This window comes from Anastrepha obliqua, chromosome 3 (genome assembly GCF_027943255.1).
Source record: "Anastrepha obliqua isolate idAnaObli1 chromosome 3, idAnaObli1_1.0, whole genome shotgun sequence".
NCBI classification, from domain to species: Eukaryota; Metazoa; Arthropoda; class Insecta; order Diptera; family Tephritidae; genus Anastrepha; species Anastrepha obliqua.
Genome location: NC_072894.1, coordinates 65397716 through 65405816, shown reverse-complemented (window position 1 = coordinate 65405816; position 8101 = coordinate 65397716).

Here is an 8101-nt window from a genome sequence, read left to right as displayed (position 1 = left end):
TGGTTCCAAATCTCCTTCATCATCAGAAGAGACCGTCACTGCGAAAGATATTTGCATTAATGGATGAATAAATAAAAAATGTATGAGCTTTTTGTGATCCATGATTTTTAGAGACTGCGTGGGCTTCCTAAACAAACCTATAAATATGTTGCCCAAGAAATTTTTGGTTGAAAGACAAACCGCACAACTTCAAAATCGCACAAAAATAATCCACATAAAGCGAGACATTACAGTACTAATTTTAGACACGTATCAAAAAATAGTTCTAACAGTTTCTCCCCCTTAGCTATTGAAGTGTAGATGGATGGAATCGATTATCGATTGGGCTCTACTCCAGTTGATTGATTAAGACTCCCTGAAAAATATTATCATTCCTAATCGGATTTTCTTTGCAAAGAGGAACATTTTCTATTACTCATTTATTATTTTTATTTTCTAGCGCTATAATCTTATCTTAAAGTTGCTTGCATTCCATTTAATTGCGGCGATTTAATAAGAACATTTATTTTTTCCTATAATTATAACTTAGCCGCACCTTGCAGCAGGTTATTCCGGTCATACATTTATTTTCCTTTTTTAGTAAAATTTTCAGTTCGTGCTTATTTTGTAATATTAACTGTCACATTATCCTAAAATATAGTGATTTTGTTCTGGTTCTAATGATTTGAAAGTCAAATATCTCAAAGTGATTCGGTACACCTTAATCGTTTTGAAATTATTATCAAATATCAATATTTCCGAAACATTTTTGGGACTCTATTTTGGGTAAAGCCAGAGCCATCCTCGATTTTTCCTTAACTTCTTTTCGGTTTTTAAAACGCGTCGATCAAACAGAAAAAAATCGCAGGAGGCCATATCAGATGAATTCGATGTTGTTGGTTGTTGGACGCGTGGAACGAGTCGTTTTTAGTCTCAAATTCACGGATAATGGTGACACTATGTGATGGTGCGTTATCATGGTGCAAAATTCACGAGTTCCTTTCCTACAAATCATTTCTTTTTTGGCGAATTACTTCACGTAAACGTCTCATAACGCCCAAATAATAGTCCTTATTAACGTCTGACCTTTTGATATAAAAACTGTAAACATCACTTTCTTTTTTGGCAGAAAACGAAGTAATTTTTTTGGTATTGACCAAAATTGGTTCATTCGGAGCTCTCCACTCACTCCCGTCATACTCATAAACTCACGTCTCTTCTCCAGAATGTTCAGCCTTGGAAATCATGTCTTTGCCGATATCAACGCGGTCTCTTATTTGCAAATTCAAATCCTTTGGAACCAACTTTCAATGGGACCATCAGTAACTACAATGTAAGGTGCTACAACAATAATGTCCTAAACGGATCCATAAGCAACGTTCAAGCCTTCTGTAAGTTCTTAATTTGCGGTTATTGATGAACTTTTCTTTCACTTCATTGGTTTTTTCATCAGTTTTCGTTGTCGACGATCTGCCACTACGTTCGCCTTCCTCGATGGGCTCACGATCTCTTCTGAAGCGTTCATGCCACTCCTAAATGGTTGTTTTCTTTAGAGTATCATAAGATTTTCGCACCATTGAATCCATTTTTAACGCAAAATTTAATGCAAACTCGGGGTTGCAAATTCAAACCTATTTTTAAAACTGTAAAAAATCGAAAACACGTGTAGAAGTAGATTTACTCAAGACGGCGTAACTTTTGCAAATGTCAAGTTATGGTGATAAAATTTGGATATTTGGATAATTCGGATGTTAATTACAAAACTTAATTTAGTTGACATAGAGCGTCACCTAGCAGCTGTTCCGATAACTATTTGATCAAGGTGGTAAATATGTGCTTAAAAGCATATGTATATTTTTAATAATTTTACTTCTATACTGATCATCTCATTTAATAAATGGATTAGTTCAATAAGTACTATCTTAATCCAAATGACTTTAGCAAGTTATTGCATGAAAAAGCACGAAATTCCGCAAATGGAAACCATATTCTTAAAAGCATTTTAGGGATGAGATTTTGTGTATATTGCAGGATCCGGCACTCAAAGTGTAACCAATTAAAAAGGCCATAAATTTAGTTTGGAAAATTACTTTTATTCAATTCAAAGTAAAAAAATGTGTGAAAATAATACAAAACTAAGAATCAATTTACTTTTGCTCGATATGACCACTTTTTGCCTTGACTATGGCCTTGGGACGGTTCAGAAACGAATCGCAAGCTGTCCGAATGTGACTTGCATGTAATCCACCGCAACCGCGTCTGGTGAATTTGACAACCATGGTGTGGACATTATGAAGTTCGCAACGTTGTTTTTTAGCCATTCTTGGTTCACTCGAGCTTTGTAAGACGGTGCGGAGTCCTGTTGAAACGCCCATGGTCTACCACCGAAATGCTTGCCTGCCCACGAATTCAAAGCAACATCCAGAATACTTTCCCGAAAATATTTTACATTTACCTTGACGCCACACTCAATGAAAACGTTAAATCAATCATATCTATAAAGGTTTCGAATGTAATGAGTCTGGAATGTTTATATTATATAATCGTATTAGTTCTATATTTCCAAAGTTCACTGGCCTTCCCCGTAAGAGCAATAAATTTAGAAGGTGGATTTTAAATTCTCACTAAGTGAAAATTTATAGAACATTGTATATGGTTTCCCTTTTAAAACCCTTGTCCAACATATCTTCAACCAATTTACTTCTGCACCACCGGTATTTTCCCGATTTTTCTTAAAATCGTAGCTTCTAGGGCTTTTGTATATTTTCGACGTTGTTTTATGGTAATATCGAATAATAGTCTTTAGGGGCATACAATTAATCTTTTTTTCTTATAATGCTCTCGATACCTCCAAAATCGGTGTCATCGTTAGATAACAGTGCCTAGAATATAAAAATTTATAGTCGATTATTTCTACGCCGTTCTTGAGGTACTGAACAACTTTAAGTCATATTTAAGCCAATTTGAAATTTCTACAATATTTTGTCTGGTACACATATCGCTCTAGCGGCAGGCTAATCACCTACCTTGCCAGAAAAGTAAAATAGATTAACGAAAAAACCGCCTGACTGATGTCTTGTCGAGGCCTTATGCTCCGGTGGAGTTAACAAGGAAAAAAAAACAAAAAACATATCGCTGTGGATTATTACATGTTGTTACCCACGCAACTAAATGCTTCAGCCAACCAGAGCAATTTGGGTACCCCTGGTTGACTTTATATTCTATAATAAACGGGGTAAAATCGAAATGCCGGGATATAGTTCCCCGTTTATGTCATTTACAATATGCCCACAAATATAAAAATATTGTTTTGAGCTAAATTCTAATTTTGTAGTATAATTTCGAACTAAATTTTAATATGTATTTGAGAAAATTGGATTTACACCATTCTCAAAGTAATTATATTTGAAATTTCATTAGCCAAAACAATGTTTAATGATAAAAGCAATGAAAATTTTAACAGATTTAACATTCGCTTATCGGCACTTCCAACTTGCTAAAGAATCTGTCCACCGGTGTAGAACTGACTTGTTCACTAGTCACACTCGATGAAGGATCAGATAATATTTCAATGCAATTAAAAATAAATGTGGTTTTTGATACGAACATTCCAAAAAATTTACAAAACCTAATGGTAATTAAAATGTTACTTACGAGGGGTGCCTTTTATATTTCGGGATTAGAGAACAAAAACAAATTTTAATCATCGAAAATCACTTTATTGTTTTTCAAAATATTCTCCATGAAGATCTATATACTTTTGCATGCGTTTGAACCAATTGTCGAAGCACTTTTGCCACTCTGAATGAGGTACCTCCAAAACATGCATTCTGAATGCCGCAACCGCTTCTTCAGGTGTCGAAAAACGTTGACCTCGCAGTTTGTTTTTTACGTACGGGAATAAAAAGAAGTCATTCGGTGTCAAGTCAGGAATATACGGCGGATGACCCATTAACTCGATGTTTTGGGTGCTCAGTTGTTTGAGCCGATGTGTGAGAGCTCGCATTGTCCTGGTGAAGTGTGATCCGTCTTTGGCGATTGATTTTCCTAATTTCTTGGAAGACAACTGGCAAACAAATGGTTGTGTACCACTCAGAACTTACTGTTCTCCGTTGTTCTAGTGGTACGGTTGCGACATGTCCAGTTTTTCCGAAAAAACAGGCGACCATTTGCTTGGAAGTGCTTCGTGCGCGAACAACTTTTGTTGGATTTGGCTCATCTTGAAGCACTCATACACTCGACTGCTGTTTACTTTCGGGCTCATACGGGCTAAATCCATGATTCATCACCTGTCACGATGTCATAGACGTGTTTCGAAGCCCCGCGATTGTATTTTTTGAGCATTTCCTTCGACCAATCGACACGAGCCTTTTTTTGAGCGATTGACAAATTGTGTGGGATCCAACGCGAACAAATTTTTTTTACAGTCAAATGTTTATGCAATATTGAATGTATGCTGGTCCCACTAATGCCTAAGATTGTCTCAATCTCACGATAGGTTACATGACGATCTTGCAATATCAGTTCGCGCACAGCATCAATGGTTTTCGGAACAACAACTGATTTTGGACGACCTTCACGAAATTCGTCTTGGAGTGAACTACGATCACGATTGAATTAACCATACCATCGATAAACACTGGTCCTTGATGGAGCTTCATCGCCAAAAAATGAATTAAGTTCATCCATGCAATGTTGCTGAGTTAATCCACGTCGAAAGTTGTAAAAAATAATCGCACGAAAATGTTCACGATTTAATTCCATTTTTGGACCGAGATGAATCTTTTAAGTTACTGTAAACAACACAAATAGGGCTGGTATATTATTTCAAAACTTTCTGAGTACGTAAAAGCCAAAAAATGTCAAACTTTGCGATACAGCTGTCAGTTGCCTGATTGCAACACCAGGGTTGCCAAATCCCGAAATATAAAAGGCACCCCTCGTATTAGAGCTCTCGATTTTGCTTGCATATTCTCGAACAGCCCAGGAAAATGACCACGGAGTATTCGCGAAACTTTTCGAGCATGAGCTCGGGTATACCGATATACAAAAGTATATACTTTTACTTTTTACTAGCACTTTTTTTAGTTCTAAGAATTATTTTGCAGTGCTAAAAACTGAAAACTTATGGCTAAGTACTAACGCTTCTGCCATCTTTAATGGAAAAATCTTTCTAGCTTTAATTAGCAAATAGCCAAATGTATCCTTATTAAACCCTGCGAAACAGTTAGTACACACTTAACACTGCTTTTCCATTTCCTTTTTCACAAAATACACGTAATAAATCGTTTATAATAGTCAAAGTGCTTTTATTTGTTAAACGACTCAAGATGTTTACTTTCCCCGATCTCCGGTGAAATGCGCCTCTTTCAAGTTCACAATCAAAGTAGAGTGAAAGTAAATGTTGCTAGCGCATACCCTTCAGTTTCCGACGCCATCGTGGCTATACTTATAGTATCTACGAATGTAGGTGGGAAATCAATTGTGTAAAAGTGCTTGAAGATGTAAAAATAAAACTAACTACTTACTATTAAAATATGCGCATACGAAACGGTGGGCGATGCAATTGTTGTACTATACTCGTAGATGGATGAAAGCGGTTGGTACTACAAACTATGCGCTATTGACAGACTGCCTTAATAAATGGCCGACTAAATGATAGACTGACAGTTTTCTCTTGCCCTCGTATATTTATCGAATCGAAAAATATTTTTACTTCTTCTATTTATTTGCTATCCTTCCGGTCTTTTTAGTCTGATTTGTTTTTGGTATTCTATTGATTTCGCTACTTAATTTTCTCTAAGGAGCTGATGGTACAGAATTTTTTTTTCTTTTTTAATATTATCATGATTTCTTTTCCTTGTTCTGTTTTTGTTTTTGTGTGATTTAATTTTTGTTTGCCTTTTCAATAGTCAATTCAATGATTGGAAGTAATTGTGTGTCAGTGAATAAAACGCTTATTTGCACAACAAACCATTTATGCACGCGCTCTAGAGGATTTATGTTATTTGATTTTGTTAAAAGCACCTACATATAATCATACTCGTACAAGCATACGAGCGTGCAAAGAAGCAGTGATGCAAGTATCAAATAAAGTATGTAAGTATCTTAAGCAGTATATGTAAGAAAAAAGTAGTTGTATGTATGTGCGTATGTATGTATGTATGTATGTATATGAGATAAATGCTCAGACCATCACTCCTTATTTATCAATCCCAAAAACGTCGGCACCAGTATTCGCCTTTTCCTGTTTTAGTTGCCCTCGTCAGTCGTAATGAAATGCATTCATAGATTTTTATACCCATGCAAAGTTGTGCACAAGGGTATTATAATTTTGTTCACATAACGGTTGTGCGAACATCATAAATGAATCAAGGTAGATATAGACATACCCTCATATATCAAAATGCTCAGAATGAGCACAATAACTGGAGTAAAAATTAATATAATAATACATGGGCTGAAAAGTCCCTGACCTAACAAAGCACACACAACATTATTGTTCAAAATTAGCTTTATTCATCAACGTAGTGTATCAAGAAGCTGTGTAAAATTAAAACACGAAATTCTTTTTGATCCATGGTTTTGAAAATAAAAAGGTAGCGCCACTCTTAGCACTATAACTCACGAACTCATGAATAGAATATCATGAAATTTTAGCAGCTATGTTTTTAAGGTTAGTACTAATTGAAAAAAATTGCATGAAATAAAACTAGTTCCATATATGTGTTAGGCCCGGGACTTTTCAGCCCTTGTGTCATTTCGATGAAAAGACACAATGAAACTCATTTAACACTGCACTTAGCTGTGGGAAGCTATATATCCGACATAAATTCAAGTATTTTTGAAATTTGCTAAAATCACGCCCAGTTTTTATATATAATTTAAGGCATAATTTTCGTGTGTCGCTCTGATATTGCAAGCCATGACGTGCATTGGTTATGAATTGGTTTGATTCCAAAAATGAAAAAACCAGCCAATTTTGAATTTTACTGATATACGGGCGTATAAAAATGTACGTTCTGGACCGCATTTATCCCTGCCTTACTTGTTTCTTTTTGACTTTATTAGTGTAAATGAGTAATGATATTGCATATAGCATGAATATGTATCATACAATGCATTCAAAAATATAATATTATCTGCGTATCAACTAAGCACCCGCATATCTACCATGGCCAATTATGAATGAAACATGGCTTAATGAATGGCTTACTTATAGATGGTATGTTCGTTTATTTGCTCGCTACTTCAAGAAGACGCAGACCTAGATAATAAAATTAAAAGTTTCTGTGGATTCAAGCAACTAGTCATAGTTCTGTGCATGTTTCATTCGGATAGCTATATACCTATATATACATATGTCGATGCATACATACGTATACTTACATTTTTATTCGTAAAAATACAATTTAATACAATGTAACCGCTCCTAACGGAAACCTCGAATGAGAGGGAATTTTTTATTATACTAAATCTTATGTATCGGAAGAAGTTATCCACTTTTGTATGGGCACCTCTCTTGGACGGACGAAACCTGGCTGACGTCAAAAGGCTTCATCCAAGAAAGCGATTAGCGCGTTTTGAGTTATTTTCATAGGTCAGTCAAAAGAATCGACTTTGCCTAGTGGGTTAGAAAACGTAAAGATGGTAGCTTTCCTATTTTTAAAATCTTCTTGCTCTTCTTTTTCTTCTTTAAAGCGCGTCAGTCGTTTATTTCTTGGGCAAACCGACACCACTAACATAATGTGACCTCGTCAGCAGAATCGCTGCATCTTTATTTGCTGCACTATGTCTATGTCATTATGGAGCTCATCGCCTATAATTGTAGTCGCCTCCATCATTCAAAAATCCAAAAATCTTTCGCAAAATCTTTCTCTAAAACACTCCAAGGCACTCCTGATCGGATATTGCCATCGTCCAATCTTCTGCGCCACACAACAGGACGGGCATAATGAGAAACATATAAAGTGTTAGTTTTGTTCGTCGAGTGAGGACTTTACTACTCAATTATCTTATTCTAAAGAAGCACTTGTTGGTAAGAGAGATTATGCGTTATATTTCAAGTCTGTCATTATTATCGGTGTTAATACTGGTTTCTAGATAATCGAAGTCTCTTACA